Genomic DNA, 21,253 nt, shown 5'->3' with positions numbered 1-21,253 from the left:
GTTGTAGTAATGTATGGATGTGTGTTGCTGGTCCATGGGATGTCTGAGGGCTACATAGTAGAATGCGACATTTACCACTGTGATCTGCACTTGAGACATCTATGATGGCTCTTGAGTGTGTACTGGTCAGTACATGTGAGTGGCCTTCATGCATGTGGGGACAGTAACACCAAACTGTGCCCTTCCGTGTTTAGAATCCATGTGCATGCAAGACAGCCCTTTGCTACTACTAAGTGTGTGAGCATGCCCAGTACGCCGTTGTGTAGATGGACACACAGTACATTCCAAACTGTGCCCGTCCATGTTTAGAATCCATGTGCATGCAAGACAGCCCTTCACTACTACTAAGTGTGTAAGTAACACCAAACTGTGCCCTTCCGTGTTTAGAATCCATGTGCATGCAAGACAGCCCTTCTCTACTACTAAGTGTGTGAGCATGCCCAGTATGCCGTTGTGTAGATGGACACACAGTACATTCCAAATGGACGTGTGATACTAAGTGTGTGAGCATGCCCAGTGACACCTTGTGTCGGTTATGTGCCTCTGTGTATGGGCATGGCCATTGAAATCCTGTATAGCGATGGTGGTCATCCAGGCAACAGATGTCCATACCCCATGTCAGGATGGATTCCTACATTGAACACACTGGTTGACTGTCTTGAAGGGTGTACTGTCTGTGGCACATCTCGTATCTATGTAGTGTTGTAATAGTGCTCCGTAGATAGGCAGTTGTCCTGCTCACGCCACTGCCGTGTGTTTGTCTATGTCTACCTTGGGACAGTAATATGCTTTTAGACTGCTCACTCTCTATACATTCCCTATCGGCATCTTTGCCTTTGCGGATGATGTCATCCACCTAGAAGTATGCCTCTGGGAGTACTGTGTTCCAGTAATCTCGGTAGCACATTCTGTAACTGCATAATGCTGTAGTGTGATAAGGTAGTTAGGTATATGTTCGACTCCCAGCACTGCCAAGTGTGTGTGTGTGTGTTTCCAGCTGCCTGGGGAGAGAGTAATGCTTTTAGATGGCTCACTCCCCATACATTCCCTATCGGCGTCTATGCCTCTGCGGATGATGTCATCTACCTAAAAGTATGCCTCTGGGAGTGCTGTGTTCCATAATCTCGGTAGCACATTCTGTAACGGCGTCTATGCCTTTGTGGATGATGTCATCCACCTAGAAGTATGCCTCTGGGAGTGCTGTGTTCCAGTAATCTCCATAGTGTGTTCTGTAACTGCGTAATGCTGTAGTGTGATAAGGTAGTTAGGTGTATGTTCGACTCCCAGCTCTGCCAAGTTTGTGTGTGTGTGTGTGTGTGTTTCCAGCTGCCTGGGGACAGAGTAATGCTTTTAGATGGCTCACTCCCCATACATTCCCTATCGGGGTCTTTGCTTTGCGGATGATGTCATCCACCTAGAAGTATGCCTCTGGGAGTGCCGTGTTCCAGTAATCTCAGTAGAGCATTCTGTATCTGCGTAATGCTGTAGTGTGATAAGGTAGTTAGGTGTATGTTCGATCCCAGCCCTGCCAAGTGTGTGTGTGTGTGTGTGTTCCCAACTGCCTGGGGTCAGAGTAATGCTTTCAGATGGCTCACTCCCCATACATTCCCTATCGGCGTCTTTGCCTCTGCGGATGATGTCATCTACCTAGAAGTATGCCTCTGGGAGTGCTGTGTTCCATAATCTCGGTAGCACATTCTGTAACTGTGTAATGCTGTAGTGTGGTAGACTAGACAGGTAGGTGCTCGATTCCAAGGCATAGCAGGTGTGTGTGTTTGGCAGTTATACCATATGTGTTGGTATCTGTGGGTGGCTAGCTGCGGGATGTGTTCAATGTGTTTTGTTGCTGACCTATATAGTGTCCATAGCCCGCATATTCTGGCAAGACACTGGGTTGTCAACACATACATTCACCAATAGGTCTGGTGAGTAAATGTCAGCAGCCCCTTCTCTTACCCTTGATACAGTCTGACCCGTGTGACGCAACAAAACACATGTGCCTTGATAGTAACAACACTACATGACGCAGGTGGCACATGTAGTTTCCTTTTCATTCCTGTCTAATGCTTTGCTGTCATGTTATCCGCTGTTGTGATATATATGCAATATCTACATATGTATGTACATGTATATGTGTGTATGTATATATATATATATATATATATATATATATATATATATATATATATATATATATATATGTCTATGTATATATGTATACAAATAATATATATGATATATGCAGATATAGAGAGATAGACATAGATGTGAACATATATGTCTGGGGACATCAGCACTATTGAATGTTTGTGCTGGATGATCTGTACGTGATAACCTGGGATGTATGTACATCTGTCATGGCGTAGTGGTAATGCACATCATCTGTAGTGAGCAGGGTCACGGGTTGTAGTCGTGTAGACACCGGTTATTTTGTTGCTGGGAAGACCATGAGACATCGAATATAGTGATAGTAAGGCACCTGTTGCCAGTTGTGTACGGATTTGAGCTACACTGAGCAGTGGTTATTAATTTGGAGGTTCGGTATGGGTCATATGACTATTCATTAGAAGACTATACTATGCAGATGAGGTTGACAATAGTGTATCCCATTTATCCTCAGGGTGTGATGCAGGTCTCTGGAGTGTATGTGTGTAGTTAGCCGGGGGCAGGGCTCGAATATAGTTGACAGCATGGGAGGGGGGTCAGGCATACTATACGTACATTGCAGAACTATGCCTCGGGAGTGCTCCTGCCTTAGCACGCCTAAGCTAGGGGTGTGTCTATACCTGCCTGGTAACATTGGGAGGGACGACAGCAGTGGTGGGGTAGTGAGGGTGTACAGGCTGCACAAACAGGTGTTGATCAGCACAATCAGTAGATGACATGGCCAGCCCGCACCTGAACAGTACGGTAATGTGAGCAAGCAGCATACACACAGGTTTCTTCCGCACTCTACACCACCGGTGTATACCTGCGGGGACATGTCATGACACAGTCTGACCAAATGAGAAGGGCTGCAGCAGGCAACATAAACCAACATGTGCAGGAGGCTGAGGGCAGTGAGGATGTGTATGCTGCCGAACAACCCTTACTGGGGTGACATAAGACTTTATAGACCCAGGGTGACTTACCAGGGGCTACATGAGCTGGGGATGGTGGAGCACTATGGGGTGGACAGAGACCTCCTACAGCGGCTTGTTGACCTGTGCCTGCCACACCTGACACATCAAACAGGCCGAGGGAATCCCATCACAGTGGATACCACAGTATGTGTTGGCCTAGGTGTACTAGCCACAGGTACCTCACACAGCACAACTGGGGATATCATGTGTATCTCACAGGCATCTGCATCCAAAGTATTGCACCAGTTCACAGACGCCATGTCAACACATGCTAGTGAGCATGTACATGTCCTCAACACACGTGATTAGTAGACCAGCAATATGCATCAGTTCAACCGCATGGATGACTACCCTGGAGTACTGGGTGCTATAGCCTGCACACACATACACATGGAAGCACCACCCGGTGAGTGGGGTAGGGCCTACAGTCACTGCAGGGGCATACCCTCCAACAGCTAGGCCATATGCGATGGCCAGAGCATGAGATTGAATGTGTGTGCTGTCTGCCCTGGAAGCTATGATGATTCCAATATATGGCATCTGACACAGCTGTACCACACCAACGCCAAGATGGACATCCCCTACAGTCTCCTAGTGGGGGATGCTGGGTAAACACTGGTGTCGTGGCTGATGACACCCATCAGCAATGCACACACACCTGAACACTCACACCATAATGAGGTGGATGCACAGGCAAGACATATAATTGTGCATGTGTTTGGGATGCTCAGTTCACGGTTCTGGTATCTGGACACATCTGGTGGAGCCCTGCAGTATTCACTAGCTACATGTGCACAAGTTGTTATGGTATTTGCTATGCTACACAATCTTATCCTACAGTAACAGTTGAAGCAGGAATAGCATGGGGCAGGGCCACACAGCCCAACACCACTGCCAAGGCCTGTACAGGCACAGTGTGACTTGGTGAAGGAACTACCTGAGCAGGGCACAGTCAGCGAAAGGCCGTGCACAGTATGACCTGCCCTTGGCAAAGAGGCAACACAAGGCATATGCACTGACACAGTAGGTACCCACGGATTTCCCCTCTCTGACCCGCACACAGTACAATGGATGCCAAACATGACACTACCTGTGCTCGGCCATGTATAGGAGGTGCACTGTGTGCATCCGACATAGACAGCCCTCCAGCACTGTCCTCAGGTCCAGAACACCCCCAGGGTACATCTATCGACCTAACAATTGGCAGATATATTAGAATGTGTATTTACCCATTGCTATGTTATGTATGTGAGCATACAAGTGACTGTGGTGGCCGAATGTTAGGGCAGCAGACAGTACACATCCATAGTGGCATCATGACCTCTGTAGCACATACGGGGGTCACAATGGTAGCCAGTAGTACACATGGTGTCCTAACCCACTGCAGATTATGGGCTGACCATCATGTGTGTCCGTACAGCCCTCACACATTCCATGCAGCTGGACAGGTGTGGACCAATACAGACAAATGATATACAATGGCCTATGGATATGCCTAATGAATCACCCCAACCCCCTAAGACACACACAGACTACAGCAGGTCAGGCAGTTTGATGTAGGTTGTGAAAGCTAGGATGTCCAACACCACTGTGCTGGTATTTAAAGCTGGGAACTGACGTACACTGGTATCCCTCCAACCAGCAATTTAGGTAGGTCCACACACTGACATGGAGTACCTGGCATACAAGTACAGTAGCGGCAGATGTGTACAACTGTCAGCTGTGCCCCCCATCCAACCTACACATGTGAGAGTCATGTGCGCCACCCACGGTGCTGTGTAGGACTGTGGATGCTGTCGGATGTCCCCCCACGCTATGCAGACATGTAGCAACTGTCAATGCCACTTGACCATTAGCTACCCTGCAGACACAGCATGACACCTGTCTGTGTAGAACAGAGGGGTCAGCAACACAGTACTAACTATCTGGACATGTGACACATGCGATACAGCTGACCATACTTGGCATGCTCACACACATGATGGTATGACGGTAATGTTGGTCGACAACATGCGTAACAGTCATACTGGGCATGCTCACACACTGAAACACAGGACGTCCAGGCATGCATGCTCCAGTGGTCCGGACATATCTGCCAGTACATTGCAATACTGCTGGATGACTGCGCTGTATGATCTGTGTGTGGTCTATTGTCTGTACATATGCCATGGTCTATTGTTAATTCACATGAGCTATGTGCGCAGGGTACTGCTACCACCATGTGAATAGGGCGGATCTTTGTTTATGGACAGACCGACGCCTTTGGATAGGGACTGGGTAAGGCACATTCCAGCATGTGGGAGCAGTTGTGCATGGGTTTACACAGTGTTAAACACTGCTGACCTCTGGTTACAGCACCTTATACCCGTTTAGACTCCACATTTCTTTGACAGTGCACTACTGGCATACTGGTAGACAAACACGCTTACAGCCGCTCGCTCACCAACATTTCTGCTTACATTTGTCACTCACGCTGGGTGTGTGCGATCCCTTGTGATGCGTATTACATCGGACTACATGACTACAGTATCGGGTATGTGTAACCATTTGGCGACGGCAGGCATTCGACTGTACGGACTCAGTGGCCTGTCCAGTGACATAATCATATTATATGCGTGTTCCTCATACAATCTGCCCCCATCTGCCTGATACATGGGAACCGATACACTGCAATGTTGACATGTGAATATGATTTTGTTAACGCAGCTGTCCGATGAATCATGCTACTGCATACCTTCTGTACGTTTTCCACCTTTCAGATTGCACAACGGGAGACTGTAGAAGTGACACCTTTCCCACTTTGCATGGGACAGTCCCTCATTAGGCATATGTCATGTGACAATACCAGACCTCTCAACCAATTGGGGACAAATTTCTACTGAATCAGGGACAAGTCAAGAAAACATCAGGGACAATCAGGGACACTTTTAAAAAAGTAGTGCTATTAACTTGAAACATTGACAGAATCAGAGCATATCAATTAATACACATTTTCTGAAGTAAAAGAAGTTTATAACTCTTACTTATTGTCATTAGTCATTAAGTGTAATTCACCACCTTTCCTCCAAAAGTCACTAATTTTAGGAGGGATTCAGAGGGACAGAGTTAAACTTTCAGTCAAAATCAGGGACAGTTGAGAGGTATGGGCAATACTCTAGCCATTGCAACTGTCCTGATTAGGGGACATTCTCATGTTGTACGTGTCTGTAGTGGTTGCTTGTTACAGATCTTGTATACCTGACACGTCGATATGTTATATGTAGTAGCATAAGCAACTTTACTGCTGCTAGACTACGCTTTGATTTGTGCCGATATGTATATTTCTGTACTATGCATGGCTGTAGGTATGTTCTGCCCTGGTACGTCTGACATTTCTACAGAGCAGGTTCCACTTTGGCCATTCAGAATGGTGGCAGCCCTATAGATCCTATATGTAGAGCTATCACATGTGTCAAGGCAACACATACCCACAGCCAGTGGTAAACTGATGACTTCCACGGTTTGCATACGTTAAGGTTATTCTTGTAGCATTATAATTGCTAATACTGTTTCCTATTGCATGTAGCTGCTTCTGATACAACAAATTAATTTCTGACACCACTACACACACTATATAGCCTCCTTTCCCGAACTCACAGGCCATGTGCCATAACTGTCATTTTGCAGGACACAACTGCTCAGACGGATGTGTCCCTCAAAGGCATACGGGTGTTGAACCTCATCTATTATGCTATCATCTTCCTGAGGTAGTCAGCAAATTATGCACTTTCCATCACTAGCAGAACTCACATACCAATGGGTGTGAATGAACACTGTATCAGGAACAATGCATAACACCCTGTGGGACACATTTAGATGATTGGTTCTATTAACTAGACACATTTACAGTCACAGAGCATATGTATTCATTCACGTTTGTCAAGGTACATGCTGTTTATGACTCATACATGTTGTCATCTGTCATTACCTGTATTCCGCCACCTGTCCACCTAATATCACTAGTTCTGGAAGTGTTTAGTTGGACTTTGTTACATTCTGATTCATAACTATGGACGTCCATGCTAATCGGGTACACGGCAATGATTTGGTCTCTATGTATTCCCCCGATGGTTTACAGACTATCTGGTAGATGTGCTCTTCAGGTTTGGGAGGTGTAGGCATATGCTATGCCCACATAGGAATATTAATGACTTCCACTGGGCAGGCCTACTACATCTCTGTCAACCAGCACCTGCACACTTAAGCCCATTATTGCATACCCATGGACCACCTACCTGGCACCCCTCTACAGCAGTCATGACAAATACTTACTGCGAGCGCAGCTGGGGTATGAGCACACCCCTACACATTGTCCACTCTCCCCGTCTCGGGACACATGTACATTTTGTCAACCCATGTATTATCACACTTACACAACCTACTGTTCCATGTACACCTACATCCTGCTCGCATCGATGACAACAGGTTCACACGTACCCTGAATTTTTGGGGTCCCGCAAGGGACTCTGTTATCCATGTTTAAAGTGTAGACCTTGCAGATCTCTCCCACTGGTACTTTCCTACTGGTGTTTTGGACAGTGGCAGTGTATTGATCTGTATTGCCTGTCTGTATGTCTGACCGGCCTAGCTGGGCGGTGTGGGGGGTACAACATTTATTTATTGGACCTCCCAGTCACATATGCCCGGGCTGTAGATATGTTACCCCTAATTGCTGTAAAGTAACCTAGTTATGTACATGTGTATATTTACAATGACACATATATTTGTTTTGTGTGTATGTCTATATATCAATACCTGTTGTTTGTGTATATATATATATATATATATATATATATATATATATATATATATATATATATATATATATATATATATATCTACCTATATATATCCGCAGTATATCCTTGTGTGTATATATATATATATCTGTATAAATATATATGTGTATATAAATTAATATATATATATATATATATATATATATATATATATATATATATATATGTTTTTATCTATGTATACATCTGTGTGTCCGTTAACCTATACATTTCCCTGACATAGACACTTACACATGTGTATTGGGTTTTATTCCTGCTTCAACAGCATACTATTGCCTTAGTCATTATGACAGCGACACTTCACTCTGGTGAACTTGTGATCAGTATATTGCATGTTATACAGTGGACAGATGTCGCACGGTTTTCATATCTGGGGTGCTGCTGATAAGTGTGATGTGATACAGTGTCATTCGACCTATTACTCATATGCGCAGCCTATTATTCCTGCTACTGTGTTTGTTTCTGTGCACATTCATATTATTACTGTTGATAGAGTGAGTGTTTGTGTTACTGAGATTGTACGTCAACATATTGATGTCTTCATGTAGTTGTGTCTTTCTGCTTTTCCTGGTTTGGGGTTGTCACAGCAGAACTTCGTTCTGCTCATGGGTGGCGTATAGGTTTTACGTGCCGGGCTGCCAGCCCTGATGCACAACGTCCGACAATGATACGCCCATTCACGCATGTCTCCATGCAAATGATGCTCTATCTGGGAATCGCACCTGCATACTAGCTGATCTCCACAGGCCACTCCATTGCACCCAGTGCAACATACCCTAGCACTCCTGTGTCCATAATTGCATATCCATAGTTTCTCCAGCACACCCGTGTTGAGTTTCCAAGCATAACAGCCATTATGCACCTGATATCGCAGCCATGACACACCTTTACACATTGCCCTGTCCAGAGCGTTGGGGCCCTACACACATGTTGTACTGCCTCATGTATTCACAGGCTCACCATCCATTCATATTTGCACATACTTGCCTTTCCTGGTGTTATGGATTACGAATGGTTTGCGGGTTACAAGTGTAGGTTGTCTCAACATGTACTATATTCCGTCTGTTTACAATGTTGATGTAGCACTTCAACGATGTTATGGCCACTGGTATGACCCTGCCTCTGGTGTGAATAGCGGTGCTCTACTCACACTTGTGTCCCTTCCCATATGACTATTTCATTCATTTATAGATATAATGGATATTATTCTGGACATCAGTTATAAATTCACTACAGGTATGCAATAATCCTGTCAACAGATGTGACAGTTGGTGTACTTATGTGTACGGACCTCTGTGATACTCAGGAACTCATTTCTACAGTGACAGGGACAAGGCTATGACAACTCAGGGACAATCACGGACACTTCTACCATATTAGTACTATTAACTTATAGGTTCATAGGTTCATAGGTTCATACTAGGCTATCTGCCCTAGGGCATTTATAAGCCTAGCCAGAGTATGTTTGGCTTTCGCCACCCATTTTAAATTAATTTTGCTATGCCCTTTTTCGAGGTTAGTATACTGTGCCTCTGTCTAACAGTGACACAGAAGTGATACCCGGGGTAAACCTACGATCTCCCATCCACTCATCAAGATTCCTCTTGAAAAGAGTCAATGAGGGACTCTGCCTAACCTGGACTGGGATTTTATTCCAGAGTGAAGGGAGCCTCTGGGTTATGAATCTGTCCCTCCAGCATGTCCTATTTATTTCAGTGCTGAGGTTCAAGTCTCTCAAGCGTGTAGCTCAATGGGATTTGGATTTTTTGAGGTGCAGCATGTCCCTTAATTCCGGGTTGGACATGGCCTTATACGTCAGGCACAGGTCACCTCTGAGCAGGCGGTATGCCACTGAGTAGAGCTGGAGTTTCTTTAACCGGGCAGCATATGGCATCTGTTTGAGCCCTTTGATCCTCTTGGTGAGGTACTTTTGGGGTCTTTCCAGTTGCTGCAGGTGTTTGGTAAGGTACATCCCAAAAGGGGCATTGTACTCAATTATGGGCCTGATGAGGGATGGGTAAAGAGGCACGATGACCTCCCCTAATCTAGATGTGAATCCCTTCATGATTAGGTGGGCTATATAAAATGTTTTTCTAGCCACTTTGGCCACGTGGTTGTCAAATGAGAGATTGCTATCAACTTGGGTCCCCAGGTCCCTAATTACTTCTTCTGTACTTAATGGATTACCACCTATGTGGTAATTTGTGGGCAGTTTGTTTTTGCCAAAGAGGATGACTATACAATTTTTGGCGTTTAGCTTGAGGCCATGGCTCTGGCACCAGTTGTCTGTTTCTATGAGGCCCTTTTGGAGGATGCTTGTGTCGGCTGGAGAGTCGATTATGGCACCCAGTTTGCAGTCATCTGTGAACTTGGTCAGCCACAGTCCTTCCGTGTTGGCCTGTACCTCCGAGAAATATATACCAAACAAGAGAGGTCCCAGGACTGAGCCTTGTGGGATGCCACTTGTAACTGGTTTGGAGTCTGACATGGCTCCAGCAATTCTAACCATGTGGTTTCTGTCCTTGAGCCAGTTTGCAACCCATCTAGTGACATAGGGGTTTATATTTAAGCTGGTGAGCTTATCTATAATGCCCGAGTGGGGTATTGTATCGAAGGCTTTTATGAGGTCCAGATAGGCTGTGTGGACCACCTTCCCTTCGTCAATGGCCTTGGTGACTGTTTCAAAGAAGTCAACCAGGTTTAAAAGGCAGGATCTGCCCTTAACAAAGCCAAACTGGGTAGGATCCAGTGTCTGTAGGTCCCCAATATCTTTATTTATGAGGTCCATGATGATCCTTTCCATAGCTTTGCAGACCAAGCTAGTCAGGCTTATGGGGCGATAGTTTCCAGGGTCCGTTGAGGCACCACCTTTGTGGAGAGGGACCACTGTTGCTGTACGCCACTCTTTGGGTACATATCCTGTAGTAAGGCTGAGACTGAACAGTAGTTTTATGTTTGGGTTTAGCTCTTCTTGGAGTTCATGTAGGACGCAGCCCGGGACACCGTCTGGTCCCATTGATGCTGTGTTTTTTGCTTTGGAGAGGGTGGCTCCCACCTGAGCATCTGAGATGTCAGGGGGGCAGCACTCTGCTGGGATAGATATTTGCCCTTTGGTGGGAGAAGTTTGCGCTGAACCTGTCAGCTAGGATGTTGGCAATGTCTGTGGGATCAGTGTATTTTTTGTCATTTTGGGCTAATTCTGAGCATATCTGGGAATTCCCACCCAGGTTCCTCACATAAGTAAAGAAACCCTTGTGATTATCCTTAGTGTCCTGTGCAATTTTTCTCTCGAAGCTGGCCTTTGACGATTTTATGAGTGCCCTTAGTTTTTTGCCAATACTGATCAGAGATGCCTTCCCTTTTTGGGATTTTGCTCTATCATGTAGTAGCTTCCTCCTTCTATTGTATAGTTTGTTTATGGCTGGGGTCCACCAGACAGGTCGTCTGCCTTTGGAGGATTGGGTCTTGGTTTTATTTGGGATTGCATGATCCATGCAGTCCTGAAGGTGTTCATAGAATGCATTTATAAAGGATTCTGCGGTCTGGGCCGTATTTACCACAGGCCCGGGGGCTTTGAAGGATTCCACCTCGGTTTTGAGGAGTGTGAAATTTGCTTTAGAGAAGTTTTTCACTGTGGTTTTCTGGGCAGGGGCTGGGGTCAGGATGTGAATATCCAGTGAGATCAGTTTATGGTCTGATCTTACCAGTGAAGGATACACTTCTGGTCTGGAGCATAGAGTCCCCATGTTGGTGATGATCAGGTCCAGTATGTTTTCCCCTCTTGTGGGAGTGGTAACAAGTTGTTCCATAGCATTTGAGTTTATGAATTCTAGGAACCTTTGGGCAAGGGTGTTGGAGCTAGAGTAATGCTCCCAATCTATGTTTGGGTAGTTGAAGTTGCCCAATATAATGGTGTTCGGAGAGACCTTCATATTTTCCAGTGTTCTCAGGAAGGCCGAGTGGGGTTCCTGGGTTTGGGAGGGTGGTCTGTAGCAGGCTATAAACTGGAAGGCAGTTTTACCCACTGTTAGTTGCACATGGATAGTCTCTGATGCTTCGTGCTTTGCCATCAACCTGGAGGTGTGGATATCTTTGATGAATATCGATACTCCCCCTCCTTTTGTGGTTCAGTCCAAGTTTTGGGGCTGAAAAGCATGGTATGAGGTATAACCTGGTAGTGCTGGGGTGCTCTCGGGACCCCTAAACCAGGTTTCTGTTACTGCACAGATATCGATGTTCTCCATGCTAAGGAGAGTTTCGAGTGCGTGCATCTTGTGGTTTAGACTTCTAGTGTTGAGTAGCATTACTCTTAGTTTCTTATCCCTTGTGATACCTATGGAGGTGGGTTTGTCTTTTGAGCCTTGCCTAAAAAAGGCACTATGGGGGTAGCAAGAGCCTTTGCCAATATCAGAAAGCCCAGGGGTGACAGGTGCAAGCCGTCCCTAGCAAAGCATCGTGGCTTGTCGTGCATATCATCCCAAGCTGATAGGCATTGGATCCCCTTTGAATGACACCAATACTTAAGCCAATTGTTGAAATTGATCATCTTGGAACGTGTTGACAGATTCGTAATACTACTAATTTTCTGCAGTTAAATGCGTCTATTACTCTTCATTGTTGTAAGTAGTCATTCTCATTCAACACCTTTCCTCCAAAGGTCACTGGCTTTGTGAGTGGTTAAGAGGCTGGCCAGATATTGTGCGAATGCTCTGACCATTGGTAGCATTGACATTGTCATATGTACAGGTTGGGATATATTCTGGGGACTAGGGTTGCCACCTTTTCAAATGGCCCAGGTGGGACATTTTCGGAGCACACATCAGATTTTACAGGCCGACACATACCCACGGTCAGTACAAAGGATAGAACTTTATTTTTTGCTTAAGTAAAAGCTTATTCTTGTAGCGGTTTAGTTGCTTATTCTGTTTCTTGTAACATTTAGGTATTTTAGATACAGAAATAATTATTTTATGCAACTATTACATAACATATGGGACATAATTATGTCCGACAATCTCAGGACATTTGCCATTTTTTATATTTTTTGTCAGGACACAACTGCCCAAAGAGGGACTGTCCCTCGCAAAGTGGGACAGGTGGTAACCCTACTGGGGACATCAGATTGTTTAGGCCAACACATAGCCACGGTCAGTGCAGGTTTAGAACATTCATTAGTTTCCCAGCTGTGAGCCTATACCTTTAGCACTTTTGTTGTTTGCCTGTTTCTTGTATGAATTATGTTTATTCTATCCTGATGTGACCGCTTTAGGCAACTGTTACATGCAGTATGGTACATAGTTATTTCCTACAATCACAGGACATTTGGCATTGTATTATTGTTGGTCAGGTCACACCTACACACACAGTAATTGTCCCTCACACAGTGGATCAGGGGGTATCTTGTTTACGTCAGTGCCTTCATCACCCTTATTCCATGTGCCACTATGCGAATGTGTGCAATATATTCTCTCGCTTATTCGTGTCGGGACACTTGCATCACGGGCAGGTGTTTGATCCTGGGTAGTAGGTTCTGCATGATCATCTAGGGCTGGACAGTCTCGTGCACCACTACTGCACATTCCAACTTGTGTCCAGATATCTACAGGACTGGACTTTGTGTCTTCATACCCATTCCAATGTTTACACAGGTTACTTATCCCATGAGGGATATCCAAAAATTTAACAAGACCGATAATAACAAGACTGATACCGACCATTCTTCTGGTGTTACGAAAATGTGCTGGGGGTTTTACATGCAAGGGATACATAGTTTGCAATCCTGAAACTGCCTAGGGTGACACTACCTACTACATATGCGTAGTGGTCACTATTGTGTCAATGTGGCTGTGCCAAACTAGTAGGCCAAGTATGGCTGGATTTGGTGGACGTTTAGGTATGGGGGCGGGTTGTGTGCTGTGGAGGGGATGCTGGGTAGTCCATTATGCATGCAGGTGTGTTGCATTTGATATGGCTAGTTCCATCAGGACCAATCTGTGGGTATGTGCCGGTGACATTTCTGTATATTTGTATTGCACATTTTAATATTCATATGTTTGTGGCATTGTGTTCTACAGTATGGCCTGTCTGGTTGTATTGCAGATGTGTATACATGTTTTTGTGTTTCTTTCTGCTTCACCCGCTGCTCCGTCATACACCTCCAGTTCACCTATTCTGCATATGACACAGTCTCGCCTTTGAGGATTATACCATTACCCATCCCCCACACATACATATTCCTGACACTCCATCCATCACTGCTTTGGTTGATGGCCCATGACACGGTCAAGGTAACACATTGCATACCCTACATATGTCATGTACCTGTATGGTTGTGAGGACTACCCTGCCATTTTTGACCTTCCACATGCTATACCTCACACACATAGGTACACGCCCATACTTAACTTTCTTGACATGGTTGGTATACCCGGGTAATACCCGTTCAACTGTGGCACATCCTGACAAGTTCGGCTTGGACCGCAGATGTGCGGATTTTGGCCGACTGTTCTAATCATTGGTAGGATGACACCTTTTCCTATGTCCAGGATGGGATATATTCTGGACACATATCCGATTGTACTGGAAAACATGTACCCACAGTCAACGCTATGGATAATAATGTTCCTTTCAGCCTACATGTTGCCTTATTGTTGTGGCAGTTTATATGCTCCTTCTGTTTCTTTTACATGCTTATTCTATTTCCTGTCACATATGGTATGTTAAATACGTTCATACCTATTGTATGTGACTATTACATGCATTGTGGGATATAATTCGGTCATATGGTCGCTAGATATTTACATTTATTGTGTTTTTTGTTATGGACACATCTGCCCAGCTGTGTACCCTCCCTCACAATATGGTTCAGCTGGTGACCCTGACCATTGGGCTGGACGTACCTATTGGCGGTGCGCTAACATATGATGCGTTTCACTTCCACTTGGTATAACTATCCACACTGCGTCGGACTACAGGCACATGGTTTTCAATGTCATTTGTTCGAGGGATAGGGACCCATTATTCCCTACCATGCATTTGTGTTTGCTTCTTCATTTTGTGTTCGCAGGAACTGTCTTGCATGCTTTGCATACGTTTCAGTATCCACAGACACTGACAGATGTGATTACTATTGCTTGCAAATTGTTATATGCAAGCATTTTAGGTTGCACGTCGACAGTTGACATTTCCACGCCTCCGTGCGGCACTTCTACACGCCCTATGCACTCGTGCTCCTTTCCTATGCACGTGGCTGTGGCGGCAGCGCACCTTCATTAATATGCATTTGGCGCTACTGCGCTATCTTCATGCCACACGGTTAGCGCAAGCCTAACGCCGGCCTTGCGCCGAGCTTCATGAATCCCGGGGGTGATGTATAATGTTTGTAATTAGGAACATGCTAATATGGTTTGTTTTCTTTTATATGACTGTATGTTCATGTATGTCTTAAGGGATAATTTAAAAAAGGTGTTAAAAATGTTGCCATGCCTTTAAAGAGTCATAACCACACTGAACACATTTTAGTGGACAGGTATTAACTAAATAATGTAATTGCAAAAAAAAAAGAAGTTTAAACTGCACCTCCATATTTAAGAATACTTCAATAGGCACCTATATAGCAAATATTAGACACCTGCAGGGGTTCAAAAAGAATTCCACTGCACAAAAGAGCTTCACCAAGAAAGGACCGTTTATAGCCACAGTGAGGAATGAACTCATTATCGGCTAATTTACGTGCCTTGGAATTGCTGCAAGCTACAGCCAGTGGTAATCAGGACTTTCTATTGGTAGATAACACTGGCTACCTATGTATCTCATTGTCACAGGCACCTCATTCACTCTCTGTCACACACACACACACACACACACACACACACACACACACACACACACACACACACACACACACACACACACACACACACACCAAATGCATGCGAACACAGGCAGACAGACAGACACACACACACAGACACACACACACACACACACACAGATGCTTGCGCACCAGTGCACACACATACATATATACACACACACACACAAAAACGCACAAACATACACCACACACAGAGAAGCACACAGATACACACACAAACACACACACACACACACACACACACACACACACACACACACACACACACACACACACATACACACACAGATCATATATCACATACCTGCTCCTGAATTGACAGAACATTCCTGATATCTACTTTTATGTTTTTGGCCCTACTCTCGTAAACCACAGATCCTTGCAGTCAATCGGTGATACCAGATCTTAAGAGTTTAATTAATCTTAGTGTGCCCATAGTGCATAATACAACTACACCTGTTGCTCTATTAACTTTTTAATAAGTCCCAATAATTGTTTAAATATTCTCCCTGGTGCCAACTTGTGTTGGTCCTGACTTTGCACTGAATCCTGTTTCTAAATGGGCACACCTCATTCCTCTCAACTGTCTGTTCCTGATTTTGCAAAAAGCTCCTGCTGTATCTTCTTATAGGTATCTTAATCTCATAACTCACAGGCTGTTGCAATCATTGATTCATGCTAAACATTACCATTTCATACTTACTTATTGTTTAAAAAAAAAAAAAAAGAAGAAAAGAAAAAGCCTAGATGCACTAATTGATTAGCAAATGTAGTGGGTTAATTCTCTTGCTTTCTACAGCTCATATACAGGGTTTGAACCCACTCCCCATTTACATATTTATTTGAAAGACATAGGTAATACTTTCAAGTATCCCCGGCATCTAGAGGTATCGCAGAGGGCTAACATTCTTTGTGTGAGGTGGATGGTACAGAGTTGGAATCTGTTTTTAGTGCCTTCAGGGCACACTATATAGAGTATCCATGGTATCATGTCTGTCATGCTGCAAAACATTGTTCTTTATTTGTTTACATGCCTTTAAGGCACCAGATAAAGGTTAATCCATTATGTCTAGTGTTCTCCCTCAACCTATGTCTTTTGTGCTAGAAATCTTTTCTCTGTTTTTTTTGTTTAAATGCCCTCTAAGGCATAATATGAAGAGTATCCTCAGTGTCTAGTATCCATCCCTGAGTATTGCAGTATTGCACCCACATTCACAAACATTCATGTACATACACACACACACACACACACACACACACACACACACACACACACACACACATAGTCCTACCATACATAGCTACCTCCCGGAAGCCTCACAGTCACACACTTACACATGCAGCACACATGCACACCCCGACACTACCTGCCCACTAAACTCTAGCACTTACCTCTACCACAATGTGTGAACACAAAGTTTTGGCAGTGTTCATCAACATGACCGTCCATTTTTATGTGGCACAGCTCACTCACTGTAGGCATTTCCAGGGGAGAGCATATGGCTAATTAGCATAGGCCTCTCCCTCAAATTCCTTATTAGCATTTATCTCAACCTTGGAGACCCCCCCCCCCCTTTGCTGCACATCTTCATGCTAAAGCATTGTGGTAGGACTGTCTCTGAATCAAAAATGCTGGAACTGGAAAGTATGTGTTCACTTTTCTGAATTCACCAGATAATATAATTTTTCTCAGGCAGAATATTATTAGTTGCATTAAATAAATCAACAAGCCTATAGGCTTATATCCATCTGTCAAAAGTGATATCTGCATAAGTCTCTGTCCCTAAGTAATAATAGCATGAATGTCAGCAACTTGAAAGTCTATTTTATTATATTATTCCATAAAGTGCATTGTACTAGTCATTGCTTCTCCAAACTGGCCCCCAAAACTATGTCAGTCACTTCTCTTGATTTTAAATCATCACACAAACTACTCTTGTTCAGTTCACAGTTCAAACAATACTTACTAAACAAATTTGAAAGCAACTGTCCATCTAAAGGGCATGTAATCTAAACATATCTGATCAAAATGATTAACTCACTCATCCTAAACTGTGATTCAGTGGGTCTATAGTAAATCAGCGAACGCTTAAAAAAACAAATGCTGATTAATTGACCCCATGTAAGCGAAAGCTTACAATCCCGAAAAAAATTGCTGTTCCACAAAAGAAAAAAAAAAATTAAAACATTACATAAAGTGGGGGGCTTGACCACCCACAATCCCCGATGTGGGGGCCTATGCCCCTCACACCCCCCTACTTAAATATACCAACTCCGAGATCACACTACAGTGACAAAAATGGCAAAGTAACGGAGGCAGCCAAGTGATTTATTTCCCAGGGAAAGAAATCACTTATATTCCATTTCTCTATTTTGCCATTTCGTACTTTCAAGTTCGATCAAGATGCATTCAAAAGAATGCGTCTTCGATCATATAATAGGAACCCAATTCAGCATACCAAGCCATTACTGCTATAAACCCAATACACAATATGCACTTTTGTAAGGGAGATGTTCATGGTTGACTCACATACTATAAAGCAAGTAAGTCAGCTTTTAAGCATTGTGTTAGAGAACAATGTTTTTGTTTTTGGGGGAGATCATTATTGGCAGTCTAATGGCATAGCTATGGGCACCTTGTGTGTCAATAGCTACGCCAATGCCATAATGACAGTGTGGGGAACCAAGTTTATATTGAAAGGTCTCTATGTAGACAGAGTGCATTTTTCGAGAGGTTTGTGGATGACCTCTTCATTTTGTGGAGAGGATACACTGAAGAACTGGAGGAGTTTGTACAATATATTAATCAAACCTTTACATTTTTGAAGTTTACACATACATACTCTATGAAAGAGTAAATTTCTTAGATGTTAATGTTGAAATGAAAAATGTTGGCACTGTACTCATTCATCTGCATAAGAAAGAACGCCATGTAAACCATTTATTAACTAAAGATAGTATGGACCCCCATATATTTTTGAAATGTCATTAAGAACCAGTTTTATAGAGCTTCAAGATTGAATGTGATAGATGAAGATTTTGTTCATCATGTCGAGCAAACTAGTAGTAATTTATTAGAAAAGGGATATCACCTTAATGATATACAGAACAGCATCAAGGAAGTGAGTAAGAAGAGATGTTTAAAGGCCAAATCATAATTTTCTATAGAGAAAAGAAACAAACTAGAATATCATTCTATCACTCTAAAGATGCATGGATGTATAAAAACATGATAGAGAAACACTGGAATATATTGAGACTAGATAAGAGCATTAGTAGTCTAATAGATGTGAAACCCAAGTATTCACTGAAGAACTATAAATCTTTGAAGAGACAGTTATGTCAACCTAAGGTTAATGATAGGAAGCATGGCCCTACAAGGTCAGCTATAGAAAGAAGTACAAAAAATGTGGCAGATATAATTTCTGCAAGTATATAGACAGTACTTCTAAGTTTGAACATCCAGACTAGTTAAAGACATATAAGTTTGACATCAATGCTACCTGTGAAACAGAGCACCTAGTCTGTTTGGCCCATTGCATAGTGTGCAGTAGTTTCGGGTCTACTTTATACCCTCGAAACACGAAAAACCCGAATCGCACGACACATAAAGGGTGAACTGCAGATATATTGAACACACTACCTACCCAAACACAATAAAAAAAACACATACATACACTAACCAAATCCCTACTTCTAACCCTAAATTAAAGCACAAAAATCCTGCTGCTAACCCTACACTAACCCCACATACACAACTGTCTATGCACTATCCTTAACTCCTCCCTAACCCTAAGGTCCGTAACTGCCGCACACTTCCCCTATGGAGCTATACCCAAACAAAACTAAATATTCCAGATGCATACACTTAACAAAACCCTATACTAAACCTTACATACATTACCTACACAAAACCTTACATACACTTCCTACCTATGCACTTACCTTAACCCCTCCCTAACCTTAAGGTCCGTAGCTATTGCATACTTACCTTGCGGAGCTATACCACAGATGGGCCAACTATGCGATTTCGATATTTCCCCTTTCGCAGTTTCGTTAGTTCGACATATTCACGGTTCGCTCTTTCCGTGTCGTGCGATTCGGATTCGGGTTTCACTGCTTTCAAGAGCTTAAAGTAGACCCCCGTAGTTTCTATGTAGGGAAGACAGACTGGTCTCTGAAGGAAAGAATACGTGAACATATTTACGCTATTCATAAAAAGAACAAAGTGAATGCTTTGGCTAGACACACTATAAATAATGATATGGAACATGTCTTTAAATTTTTGGTTATAGGGAGAACATATGACAGTTTAAGGGGTAACCTATGGAACATCACTGAAGAGCTTGAAGCCAAGTGGATAGTAAGATTAAGGTCTAATAGAGGACATGAATTAAATGAACATATACCCCCGCATCCTAAATTAAAGTCTAGGCAGCTCTTTAGGTAAGATGTGCTGTGGAATTGTTTGTATAATAAATTACTGACTTCTTGTTACAGCCTTTTATGTGTTTTGGAGAACACAAGTGGAAAATGTAAATATGTGCAGATATATTCTGTGCTTGTGATTGTACACTGATATGTTATACAATTTTGAATTATAATTTAGATATTTTATAAATAGGTTTTCAAAAGTGTCTTCTTCTGGGTTTTCCTGGTTAGGGGTCGCCACAGGAGATCATCTGTCTGCTCATGATTGGCAGTGGAGTTTTACAGTGTCGCATTGCCAGCCCAGCGCCCAACCTTCCACAGAAGGCACACACATGCACACACTCACACCTAAGGCCAATTTAGAGTATCCAATCCACCTACTGCATGTCTTTGGGATGTGGGAGGAAACCGGAGCAAACCCACACAACCACAAGGAGGACATGCAGACTCTGCACAGAAGGCACCCCAGGTGAGAACGCTATATATATATATATATATATCTGTGTGTGTGTGTGTGTGTGTGTGTGTGTGTGTGTGTTTCCGACTTCTAATCCAGTTAGTTTCAGACTTCTAATCCAGTTAATGGCATGTTCCTTGTGGAATGTTGCTTTAAATTGAAAGTGCTTGTTCACATTAGAACAACATATTAGTTGGTTTTAATCATGTGTCCCAAGAGGGTGTATATTTAAACCAAGAGCTGTTTTTAAACTGTATTAGACATCTGAAGAAGTGGGGTGACCCACGAAAGCACTTGTGTCGAATAAAGATTTTTATATTGGATTTTACAGCCATCTCCAAGTCCTAGTATTTTGCTTTTTATTCTGGATCTGTTTTGTGCAGGACAAATGAGTTCTAAAGCTTTGTTGGCAGTTTTTTGTTTTTTATTTTTTATTTTTGTAGCTTTAATTTTTTCATCTGTTGCATTTTCACATTGTTTTACACAGTAATATTTTGTCTTTACATTCTTATACCATACTTTTCTATCT

This window comes from Protopterus annectens, chromosome 3.part0, assembly GCF_019279795.1.
Source record: "Protopterus annectens isolate FY-2018-M chromosome 3.part0, PAN1.0, whole genome shotgun sequence".
NCBI lineage: Eukaryota > Metazoa > Chordata > Ceratodontiformes > Protopteridae > Protopterus > Protopterus annectens.
The sequence above is the reverse complement of the archived record's forward strand: the minus strand, read 5'-3'. Positions refer to the sequence as shown.